Genomic DNA, 12483 nt, shown 5'->3' with positions numbered 1-12483 from the left:
TAGTACAAACGTTTTTAATTGAGGCCATAACTGCTGTTTTTCCAACTGTAACTGATCTGGAGCCATATAGAAATGTTTTAAAAGATGAAAGATTAACTTCACAGCAATGAAAACTTTGGCAGATCTGTGATTGTTCACATATGCAATTATATTTAAAAGGACTATTTCCATTACTGCTATCTGAAAGAAATCAACTATTAACCATCATTTATTTTTCCATCAATAAGTTTATTTTGTCTTGCTGAGGGGAAAAAAATGAAATAGTTGATTTTATTTTGGCTATGATTTTGTTTCTTCCTATTAGAGATAGTATCAGTTATCAAAGCACAGATTTTCCACTTCCTAACTTTTACTAGCAATGACACTTTTGTTCATGGTCAAGGAATAGTGAATAGGACCCAAACACACCATTTCAACAGCTAACATTTGTTGCTATCAAGGAAGGCGTAAGTACGTAATGTGTGTGCAGAACTCTGTGTACTTTTCCTTTCACAGGTAGTGGGTAAAAATTCTTGATTACAAAATAACTGGAATTACATCAGGCAGAAACAGTTTGTTCCATTCATGGTGTGTTTTATAAGCTCTTAAGGCTATGGCTGTTCTCTGCAATACAGTGCCACTTGAGATACCTGAACCATCACCAACAGAAGCTCCATCCAGGTGGACTTGCTTTCTGAACAGTGCACTGTGTCACTGTGACGTGTAGACATCCTCTCTAACGTGCACCCTGGAAATCAAAGCAGCCTGACACCTGACAGCAATCCTTGGGATTCTCTCAGGCATTAGATATCTGCCTCTACATCCATGGTCACTTCCAAAATCCTCCCACATCTGAAGCCATGGTATGAACTTCGCTACAAAAAGAGGTCTAAGGTTCACAGAGAATAAGATCAAACTCTGGTTTTATTTTCAGCAGTGGAACCCAGCTGCATGAGGTTTATGTGAATAGAGTCTCAGGAGGAAACATCTTCTGTACCATAACTTCTGCTATTGACTCATTTTCTTAGAGGGAAATGAACAGTGCTTACGAAGATCACTGTTTCTAAGAAGAAATGCAGATCTTATTTATTCATTTGTTCGAATATTAGCACACTTCTGTCGAACATTCCCTGTAGAACAGGGAAACATTTAAATAGAGCTCAAAATGTGAACAGTATAATCCATTGTTTCTGATCAATATTACATCCCTTGTAGTTAATTTTAAATTTTTGTTATGCACTCAGATACTATGGTGACAAGAAGACAATAGAGAGGGATATATTTTAAGGAATCATGTTTTTATCTAATCATAAGCTCCTTTTACAATATCTAGAAAATCCTAAATACAGAGTATATAGCTATAACATGGCCTACTGAACCCACTGAAATAAACCCATCCTTAAATCACCCTCCCCTAATGGAAGAAGAAGAATAAAAGATTTTATTTTCTTAAATTATTAATACCTTACTTGAAAGAAATGATCCAACAAAAAGTAGATGCCCTTCTGATTTTTCGTGTACTTCACAACTTTCTTTTTTTGATGGCTTAACCCAAAACCATTATCAGAAGACTTCCCAGTAGAGGGAGGGGAAGAGAAACATTTCAAGGTAGAGACAGCCAGGAAGAAAGGAAACACCTACTCTCTCAAGATTTAGTATGTCTTTGGACTCTTAATAGTCTTTATTTTGGAAGGAAAAAGAATCAAAAATAGAAAATTAATTTGATAAAAATCATCCTACCAGAAGTAAGGAGTCTCTCAGCCAGGAGTAAAGCATTCTAGCATTACTGGCCTAACTGTTGTCAGATGTTATAAGGGGACCCCAATTTCATGTGCCAACCTGAGGATGATGGTGTTCAAGCTGTGTTAATGTTCTACTTTTTTTTTTTTTTTCAAGCAAGGGTTGCTTGAAATGCATGTAGTTGCATGGTGGCATGACCAGCACAACTCAAGTTTCCCACTCTCTTGTCATGGTCATTTCCAAGCTCTCATCCCCAAATGGACTAAATCAGGTGAGCAGTTTTATGGGATGATAAGGTTTAATTGAGTATATTTGATATTAATCATATTTCCTATGAGCTGTGAGCTAGATATGAAGGCTTCTCTATGTCCCCATCAATGAGGCTATTAAGTATTCACTCTCGTGGCTATCTGCAGAAACTCATATGCAACCCTGTTAACACAGTATTTGTATCTTGACACACATGTGAATATACTGCAGTAAGCATAAAAATCTTAGTAACAACAGAATTTTAGAGTCAAAAAATGACAGAATCAAATCTGGATATGCCAGGGTGAACCCGGGGACCTGTTCCAGCACCATTTCCACAAGAGATACATCCATCGCAGAAAATCACGAGCCAGCTGCTTCTCCACCTCAAAAGAAATGTTTGGTACAAATGAAAGTTAGGAAAACAACAATCTAACTTAGCCTTGAAGAAGGCATCAAGACATTACTCCAATCAGAAATTCCTAAGAATCCCAAGCAATATGCAGTCAGGGGAGATCTACATGTGGATCATCATAACCCTTGTTTGCCCTTTGTAAGACTACACTCGTTGCTGTTGGTTTCCTTCTATAAACAGCACTGAAGTAATTATCCCAAAATAGTTCTACTAATCTTTTTATTGGAGTCCATTAAAAATATAGTACTTGTGTAAGATCATGGCACATATTTAACCCTCTAACCAAGAAACTTTAACACAAACAACACAATTTTACAGCCATTGTTTCTTATTCCACAAAGCTTTTATGCCATGATGTATTTTCAAAGATTTGGTTGTGGTATTATGGATAATTGAACTGATTACAGAACCATGCAATCCATGAGCTGGAATTAGCAGCACAGCTGCCAAATCTGGCACACAGGTAAGCTGCAGTATAGTTTGCAGCAGAGCAAAGACTAATTGCTGTGGACATGCCATCCTGAGACATGTAAGTTCCCAGCTCCTGGAAAAGGAGTGAAGATCTTGCTTTATGAGAGAAGCAGTGGTCCCAGCAAGCAAGATGTGTGCAGGAACTGCTGCATTGCTGACCTCTGGTTTGGAGGAAGAGCCTCTGGCTTTGGACTTGTCATCTCAGGGTTTCCAGGCAGGGCACAGCCACTTGACAGAGGCAAACAAGCAGGATATCTAAAGGCCTCATTGCATTGCCCTGCTCAGTAGTGTTGTGAGTGTGCACCCACATGGAGTATAAGCCAGATATTTCACATGTGCAGTTCTGAAATGTCCGTGCACTGACGAGAGCTCTACGTGCCTACAAGCACATGTAAACGTACAGCCTGTTTACAGCTCATGAAAGAAAACACACCTCTGAAAAAGTGGCCCCAAAATTACACTGAGTGCCTCCAAATTAGTTTCTTGCAATGTATGCTGAGATAATTTAAGAGGTGATTATTCTCAGCTGCCTGCCCACACAGCCAGGAGTTACTGCCCGAAAGCTAAGACTTATTGTAGTTTTGGTGAATGCACCAGGCTGTGACCTTTGCAGTTCAGAGAAAGGTATATCACCCTTTCTGCTGCCTTTGCTACTGGGGTAATAGTGTCTGGCAGAAAAATGGGACAAGCACTTTAAATCACTCCTGCACGAATAACCAAAGTTCATCTCGAGGTGTTCTCTGTAAGGCCAAACTAGAAAATGAATGTCCTTATACTTTTTTTACTTCTTTTTTTTTTTTTTTTCCTATCCTACCTTCTTACATGTGGAGTTATGCTAAGGTCAAAATATATCAGTTCATTCAATAAAATTCTTAACACCAATAGATGCATTAAAAGGACAAATAAAATTCATAGTATCTGTAATTAAGCAGGAGAGGAAAAGCAGGTAAGAACAGATAAATCATGTATCATGCTTTAAAGGGAAATTTCACTTTCTGCAGGGGTGTCTTCCAGCTTTCACATTCCCCTGGAACAACCAGCACTTTTCTCTTTCTGACAGTGGAGTTTTAAATAATAAAATGCTCTAAACTAGAGCCAGAACCTCAGGAGATTCTGCAGACATAACATAGGTTGCATTTACATGCTCCTGATTATTCTGAATTCTGTAGTTCAGGCTTCTTATCTCTGTTAGTATAACTGCAAATTAGCACAATATGTTCTTTAACTGACTATGTCAGCAGACCCCACATTGCTTGCCAAATAATTATCATCAAAGTTCAAAGTCACCCTTGGAGGCTTTTATGTATAACACTCTATCTTTTAAAAATAATATATAAATATATATATTCTAAATCTAAGCTGTGATTAATGGCCAACTGATAGAGTTAAAGAATGCCCTTATGTGAATGTACCAATCACAAAAGTTTGCATTGGTGAAGTGAGGGTGATACCTCCTAGAAACTAAGAGGTGAAAACATTGTTTTTCATATAAGGTAGTATCTCTTTCCAAGAGACAGGAAAGCTCCTTTTTTTCAGAGTATGAGAGCTGATAGAACGACTCTTCAAAATGCAGGCAATGCACAAGTCTGGTCACAATGGAGGCAGTGATAATGACTGACATGGCAATGATGGGAGAAAAATCTAAAGAAGAAACGAACTTGTTGAAGGGAAGGAAAACACAGAAAACTTTTCACAGGTTGTGTGAATTTTAACTCAGTTCTGCTTTAGATTCTGTTAATAAATGAAAAGGAAATGATGAGTCACATTATTTGACTGGAGTCCCAATACTGGTAGGAGGCTGCAGGATAGGAAAATAATAGTTGCTAGGGCATTCACCATGGGGAAGAACAGAGTTTAGACCCCAACTGTACTAATATCACTACTATTGGCACGCTACAAATATGTACCAATACCAGCAGATTAGAGTCAAAGCTGCATATTTGGTTCAGAGATAACATCAAGAGGGCATTTGACTCATAGCAGGTGGCAAAGACATTTGTTTCACACATGGATGATGTAGCTTTAAATGACCTCAGTCCAAAAAGGGAAATGAATCAAATCACCAAGACACCCTGGGGCTTCAGCTTCCACTGAGTTTGGCTCAACCAAAATGAAACCAGACAGCTAAACCAAAGCTTTCCTGATTACCTTCTTTTTTCACAGCTGAGTTTTGGCCTGACTTAAACAACTTTTCCAAGACAATTGTCATCACACTTGATGGATCAGGTATCTCACAAGAAAATGCAATGTTCCCATGAATCCTTGAGCCATCTTAGAGCCTGAAGATAAGTGCACCACACACTTCTGCTAGGACCTGAGTGTGTGGGAAAAGGGACAAGTACTGTGTGATAGAGAAATGGATCATGATCCAGTGAGTAAACTGGAGTATACAAGACTTGATGGACAGCAGCAAGAAAGTGCCAAAGATGACAATTTAGTACACGCTGATCATGTGGCGCAGTCAGAAACCCTAACACAGAAGAAGCCCTTTGCCTGGTGCTGCTAGAGGGTACGTCCATCTGCAAGTAGAGAAACTTGTTTTTCTGTCTGATTCCTTTTGAATTTAAAGCAAATGGGTCTCATAACAGTTTGTTGTATTAAGAGAAACTTCCTGCACTGTCTTGCATAATGACTAACCTTTGGTGACAACCAGGGTGATGGTGCAAAGCCTGAGGCATGAGTAAGACCTCACTAGGTCTCCTACACATAACCGGCTCATCAGTTGCCTTTGCTTAGGTAAATGTCATATGTGCTAAATAAAGACTGTGACTAATAGATTTCTACTGAGAAGGAATGAGGAAAAACAATTGTTTTGTTGTTGTTTTTATTTTTAATACCTCCAATTACTGTAGACTAGCAACAGCTGCCAGGACAAGCTGTTCCAGTTTCATTCCCAGTGCCAGGGAAACAGGCCATTTTAAGGAGTGGTTCATATGGGCAAAGAAACAGAAATACCCAAAAAGCTTAAGTGTCGGCATACAGTAAAATATGTTTAAAAAAGCTGACAAACTTTTTGGGATAAAAGCTCCTCCGAGAAAAGCTCCTGAGGTGAATTATTACAGTTTTATTGTAGTCCTTGAGCTGCAAAAGGTATTTAAAAGCCCAGCAGGACATCACTGGAGCTTATCTAGGAGGGTCTCCAAAATCATGCTTAACCACTCTAAGAATTTTCAGAATTACCCTGGATTTTCTCTAAGCACAGTCTAATAGTTAAATTTTAAACTAATAGGATACTACAGGATATTATTGTCTGTATAGGATTCATCTGAGAAGAGGCAGAGCCCTGACACATCAAAACTTCAACTCTATGAAGTAATAGGAAATAAAATTCCAAATAAAGAAGATGTAATGTGTTTGCCACATCCTACCTTCTTTAGGGCTTGATTAAGCATTTTGTTTTCAGCTGAGCTTCTATGCAAGAAACAGCAATCCAGCAATCCTGTCCGTAGGTTCTGGATAGAAAAGATAGTTTYGTATCTATATCTGAGAGTACTTGCAGCAGAAGCATTTTAGACATAGCTAAATATGAGCTTAGTCATAATAATTATAATATGCATTAATTATGAATAATAATATTGGATAATTATACTTAGGATTTCATTGCTTCTTCAGTTCAGAATATCTGTCTCAGGACAAATTTTAGTATAAATTGCTCTGCTAAACAGCATATTTATCTCAATAGCCTAGAATCACCTGGACAAGTCTCTCAGATTATAATTCTTTAAAAAACAACCTCCAATTATTACAAATATTGTCAGCTCCACGTACTTCAGAAAACAGTTTCCTCTCTTCATCTTTTCAACTACAAATCCCCTTCTGGCTCCTCGATGTCTGTTTGGCATGGGAGACCATGCTCTTCTGCAAAGGAAAAACAGAAAAAATGATGAGATGGAATTGCCTTGTGGAAATTTGTTCTGATTTTTTTGGTGAACTATTTCTACTCTCCCAGGAGTTGCAGAATATTTGCTGAACATTCTTCTCTGTAAACAAGGTTTATTGTGTGGCCTATATATTTAGTGACAAGCTGCGTGGTCTCCTAGCAAAAGAAGAGATTGCATCTGTGGCACTAGAATGGCAGCTCAGTACACAGAGGGAAATTAAGTCCACCTCACAAAGRGGAAAGTAAACCCAAGACAACCTAACTAGAACTCTGCAGCATAATATGTGAAATGAAAATTGTCATTGGTTTCAAGCCAAYAAGTAAGCTCAAGGCAAGAATTTCTGTGAACTTTTTCTTCTTGAAAAACCAATGTTCCATCTGAAAGCAAATTTGAAAATGTGGGGCTGGTCACTTGCCTGCCCCTTTACTCTATCTGAATCAGATAATTCTTTGCASTAAGAATAATATGTCTTTTCTGTTCTATGTAGTACTCAGAACATTTGTGATTCCCTGTGGAAAATACTTTACTTTTTGGATGAACAACTGTAAATATTTTAAGTTCTGAAGAAAAAAGGACAACAGGATAGAACAATTCCTTCTTTCACATGATGGCATATGCCAGCTAATTAGCCAAATGGGACACTGAACACTGCAGGACACAGATGGCAATTTGGGGCTGATAGTCCTACGGCAATGGGACAGCACAGTGTTTGTTGGCAGAATATATTGCCATTTTTGTGCTGATGTCTGTGCAGTAGTCATAGCAGATCTTTATAGTTACAGAATCTCTCAGAATAGATGCTTATGAATTTATATATTTTTACTATCTCAAAAGGTTTAGCTTTACATTAACAAAATAGGCATTATTTTAAGATTGACTATGGTGATGGGAAGATTTATGGTTTGATTTATGGTTCTGCATAGGYCTACCAGCTCCATTTTGCCAAGAAATGCCCAGTTTACTCTCCTTCCACTGTGTGCTATGCACTATGTAAGACTATGCACAGGACAGTACATGTAGGTTAGATATATTCTCCAACCATGCAGCAGGGTACATTGTGGTACACCTTATCTATTAATTTCTTGGTATTATAGTAATCATAAATGCTTAATTTGGCCTTTTGGGACCAGTCTCTCTAATCTCTCTCCACAGTCAATTAATCCATCTTTAGATATCCAGAGTTACTACTCTGAAGGGGATTACCTCTCTGCTGAACCTCTGATCCTTATATCAACCTTTTTTGATATATTTCAATCTTATCTTAAAAATCATCACAGTGCTGGCACCAACCCAGGTTCTTTGGTGACTTGGCACCACTGCCAGCTGATTGTCAATGCTACTATTAGGGGAAATGTGACCAATAGCTTATGCACATTTTTAGATCCCTCTCTCTTGTTCCTCCAGGCACAGCAGAAAATAGAAAAGTCTATATTTATTGGAAATGCCCCACGAGGACTTTACATTCAGCTTCAGAGCTAATGAATGGCTTATAATTTTCTCTTTACCCAGACATCTTTATCCCTTTGGTTGCTGAATCCCACTGCACTTTCAGAGATTGAAAGTGCACTCTCTGCACTTTCAGAGATTGTGTATGACTTTACTAGGAAAATAAATTGGCCTGTAGCACAAGCTTTGCAGTGGTGGCATCCTATCAGTCACACTGCTGGCATGGTCTCTGGCATGGTTTGATTTCCCACAGACAATATTCAGGCATGAACCAAGAGAATGGAGAGCATGGACCAAGGAATGCTTCCAGCAGAGAATACCAGTGGGAACAGCTTAGCTGGCTGAGAAAAGACAGATGTTACTTCCATTGTTGCAATGTCACTTGCTCTTTGGGCCAGAAAATAGACTCTAACTCATATATATATTTAAAATACAAGTTTTTTTAAATGTATCTGTATCTTAAAATACAAGTATTTTAAATGTATCTGTAGCCCTAAGGATGAGCCCCTTCCAAATACAACTAAGTTTAATGGAAAGGAACATCTTCATCAGTTTGTTCTAGGTACACCAGTAAGAGGATACACAAAACCTTCAGAAGGACTGGGTTGTGCCTAGTTATGTCTGATAGCCTGCTCCCAAGCGTAATTTTTTTTTTTTTTTTTTTTTTTTTTTTTTTTTTTTTTTTATCACAGGACCCTAGAAGGAGCGTGCTATCACTGCAAGCCTCAGTCTGTTCTTTTCCTCAAGTCAGAGTGTGCATCAGTTCCCTTTAATACTACTTCATACTACTCTGCCAGGCTTCTCTCTTCTGGAAATACTTCTCACAATCTCTTTCCATCACACCCCTGATATCCTTCCAGACCTTCTCTCATTTCCTGGCTATTTTCCCCAAGTCTCCTTTCCCTTGTACCTCCTCTCACATCTTTTYATCTTTTTATCTGGTTTCCCCTATATTATACTGGTAGACAGATTATTCCTGAGCCCCATGATGCCAATGATTTCCCTTCAAGATTGCATCCCCCCAAATTCCTGTTATTAAGCCCTTAATCAAAGCTTAGCTTATGACACCAGCTCTTAAGGGCTAGCATGCCTGAGTGCAGCCACAATCTTACACTGAATTGTCRCTGTAAGAACTGAAGATACGTCTAGGAAAGCAGAAACAGCTCACATTTTGCAGGAGATGTATGCTTAACAATATATGACAGAGAAAAACAAGAATGCAGCAAAGCAGACCTATTGCAAATCTACTGCTGTGCTCATAAAAAAAGGAAGAAATGCTGTTAAATCTGCTTCAATGAGGTGTTTTTAGGACATGTTTGTTCCTTCAGCAGAGAAAACAAGCTGATTTTCCTGGAGCTGCAAGCCATAAAAGGTTATCTGCCTCCTCTCACCAGCACCCAAAAAGGCACATAAATGGATGATGAATATGTTCCAAATGCTGAAAAAGTCATTTGGTTAAATATATTGAATTTGATGCACAGAACCAATTTTAAATGTGAGATGAACAGGTGCAAACGTCACAGAATTTTCACCTGCTCACACAGATTTTGAACTAAGTACTCTTTAAGGAACACTTCATAAGACAGCTGATAAGTCACTTAAGCAATAGATTTAATGGAAACCCACATTAAAGAAAGGAAGACAAGCAAAAACATACTTGCAAATCATATGCTCCTACCAGGAATTTCCAAAAGAAGACAGACTTGAAATATCGCTACTAAAGCTTGAAGTATCATTGAAATTTTAGACTTGGTAAGTGTATGGAGGRAAAATATCACTTCTCTGGATTTGAAAAATCCCATGTCTACAGAGGAAATACCATCAACAAATTTCATATTCTCAGTGTTAGAGGGAAGAAAGATAGGAATAASTACTGAAGACCTAGAGGGTTTTTAAACTTTCCAAAGTATATATGGGCACTATCCATAATATATCTCATTCCCGTTAAATATGCAACTGCTTTTCAAATTCCTGAGGCCAAATATATGAGTGAAATGTCATCTGTTTATGGATCCTGTTACCTTTATTCAGCACCCCTATCTCCCCACCTCCCTCTCTTCCATCATTACTACTCAGTTTGTACAGTACATCCAGGACACAGAGCATCTTTCCCACTGGTGCTGAAAACAACTTGGAACACAATTAGCCTTGTCAAGTCCTTCACTGGTATGCCATACATGGCTGCCAGCTTTCCAGGCAACTCAATAATCCCTAGAGCACTGCTGCAGGGTCTGCGATTAACAGAGGTGTTTACATGTCTGAAAATGTACCAGGCTAAAAATAGAAGTAATTTTCTTAGCATCCTGTGATGTCGGGTTTGTTCTTTTCTCTTTCTTTCCGTTTGTCAGGTTGACGAAAATAAAAACGTTCACTTAATTTCTTCAGCTGATATAGATCATTATCAACAACAAAAAAAGAGAGCATCACTGCTCTGTGGTGGCAGAAGAAAGCAAATCTGAAACAAAATATTTTGTGTTGCAATCCAAAATTATAAAAGCACCCAAGAGAATGATAACAAATTAGCCTTCTCTGCAATAYAGAGCAAGTTCCAAATTGGGGCATCCAAAGTAAGCAGTCTAAAGATGGTGCTGAGTATCCCCACACGTATAGCAGAAACCCAGCTTGACTTTCCCCTCTGTGACTAACTTCCTAAAGGTTTGCTGGGCTAAAATCCATTAATGTAAGCACAAGATCAGGTTTTATTTCCCTGAAGCAGGAGCTCTGACACATTCAGAATCTTTGTGTTCACTTCAAGGCACAGAATGGATCATAACAACTCCATTCCTACTATGGGAAAAAGAGCAAATTCCCTTGAATAAGCTTAGGGAGCCAGACTCTTCTCGAAAATGTTATAGATTTACCTAATGTCTCTGTGTGCTGTATTTAGCACATGGTACTTGTGCTGAATGAAAAGTTAATACATTCACATGTCTGGAAGTAGCCATAAGTCACCTCACAATTAGAGATATTTAAGATCACAAACTGCTTTTGCAAGTGTAAAAATATTATCTTTGTGTTTCAGACAGAAAGTAACCCTTAAAGACCTTGTAAAAGTCATAATCACCTTGGAAAACTGAAAGTTTAAAGAAGGAGCAGAGATAGTAAGTAGTCCTCTAGAAATAAAGCTTAATTCAGGGAAGGAGAGAGAAGAGCAGATTTTTTTCCTATGAAATCGCTGCTTTCCACATGTCCAGGTSTCAAGCCTCAGATTGCTTTAAAAAGTGTTACCTGGGGCAAAACACCTAGGGAAGTCAATGTAAATTTTATCCCTGTAAATTATTAATGGAAAGATGATTTATTTCACCTCCAAATTAAACCTCACTTTCTATCTGTTAAAGCCATCACTTCATCTTTCCCTGAATCTCAGCACAACAGCTCACAGCATAATGTGATGTTAAAAAAGATTATCTGAGAACTCTTTACCCTGGGATGTCATTAATAAATTGCTCATGTGATTTTTGGTTGCAGACTTCTACACAGAAAGTTATTCCTCTTGGCTGCATATGTTTATCAAACTCAGTACAAATGGCTTTATGTTAGAAGGTTGTTCTGTCCTTTCAGGCTGTGAAAAAAAAAAAAAAGAAAAAACAACTAGCATCTGGAGTGTCTCTGCCAATATTTGACAGAATGGCCAAGCTGTGAATTAAAGATACATTTTGACATTTTACAAACTAGCTCTTTTTTTTTTTTTTTTTTTTTTTTTTTTTTTTACAGCCTGCCTCCTGAAAGGTAACATAGAACAGCAGTCCCTGATAGGTTTGATAGGTTTTTTCCTGTCTGAACTCTAAATCAAAGCATGCATTTTTCTAACTACTGCTTGATAGCAGACAGAAACTTGATTGGCAGGGCTGGAACAAACTAAGACTATGATGATTTTTAATTATACTATAGGAAGATTAATAGACCGACCAAGTTTGCCATATTAACCTGCCACTGCAGTATCTGTGATTTCTGTCACTCACCTACTGCTCCTGAACTGAGAATATACTTCAGCCACCAAACAAAGATGTCAGTTCAGTCAAACATAGGTCTGATTGCTCACTGATATCCAATATAACCAGTTTTCCATCTTCACCAAGAGTGCAAAATCCACCTCTTCAGAGAGGAAAGTGTTTTTTGATTTTTTTTTGTTTTTCTTGTCCTTTCTCCCTTCATGCAAGACTGCATACAGAGCAAGGCTGCAGAGATCCAGCTTGACAAAGGCTCACACAGTTCAGATGTGGAATAAGACTCACATCTACACAGCCTTGCCTTCAAACAGTGCACGAATAGAGCTGAGGACTTTGCAAGTGGATTGAAAAT

At 38.2% G+C, this 12483-nt stretch overlaps 1 long non-coding RNA gene across 1 annotated transcript; it reads right to left on the bottom strand.

Annotated features, from left to right (window-relative positions):
• Window positions 1-2302: 2302 nt before the first annotated feature.
• LOC112945130 lies at window positions 2303-6669 on the bottom strand. The gene is made up of 3 exons (XR_003248955.1): window positions 6623-6669; window positions 6223-6306; window positions 2303-2354 (listed from the first exon to the last, which is right to left on the bottom strand). It is a non-coding gene; the product is annotated as an uncharacterized LOC112945130 (long non-coding RNA).
• Window positions 6670-12483: the final 5814 nt, after the last annotated feature.

Source organism: Nothoprocta perdicaria, unplaced genomic scaffold (assembly GCF_003342845.1).
Source record: "Nothoprocta perdicaria isolate Ctin4 unplaced genomic scaffold, notPer1 scaffold_183, whole genome shotgun sequence".
In the NCBI taxonomy this organism is placed as follows: domain Eukaryota; kingdom Metazoa; phylum Chordata; class Aves; order Tinamiformes; family Tinamidae; genus Nothoprocta; species Nothoprocta perdicaria.
Note: the sequence above shows the minus strand (reverse complement) of the source record. Positions and strands in the feature narration are given on the sequence as shown.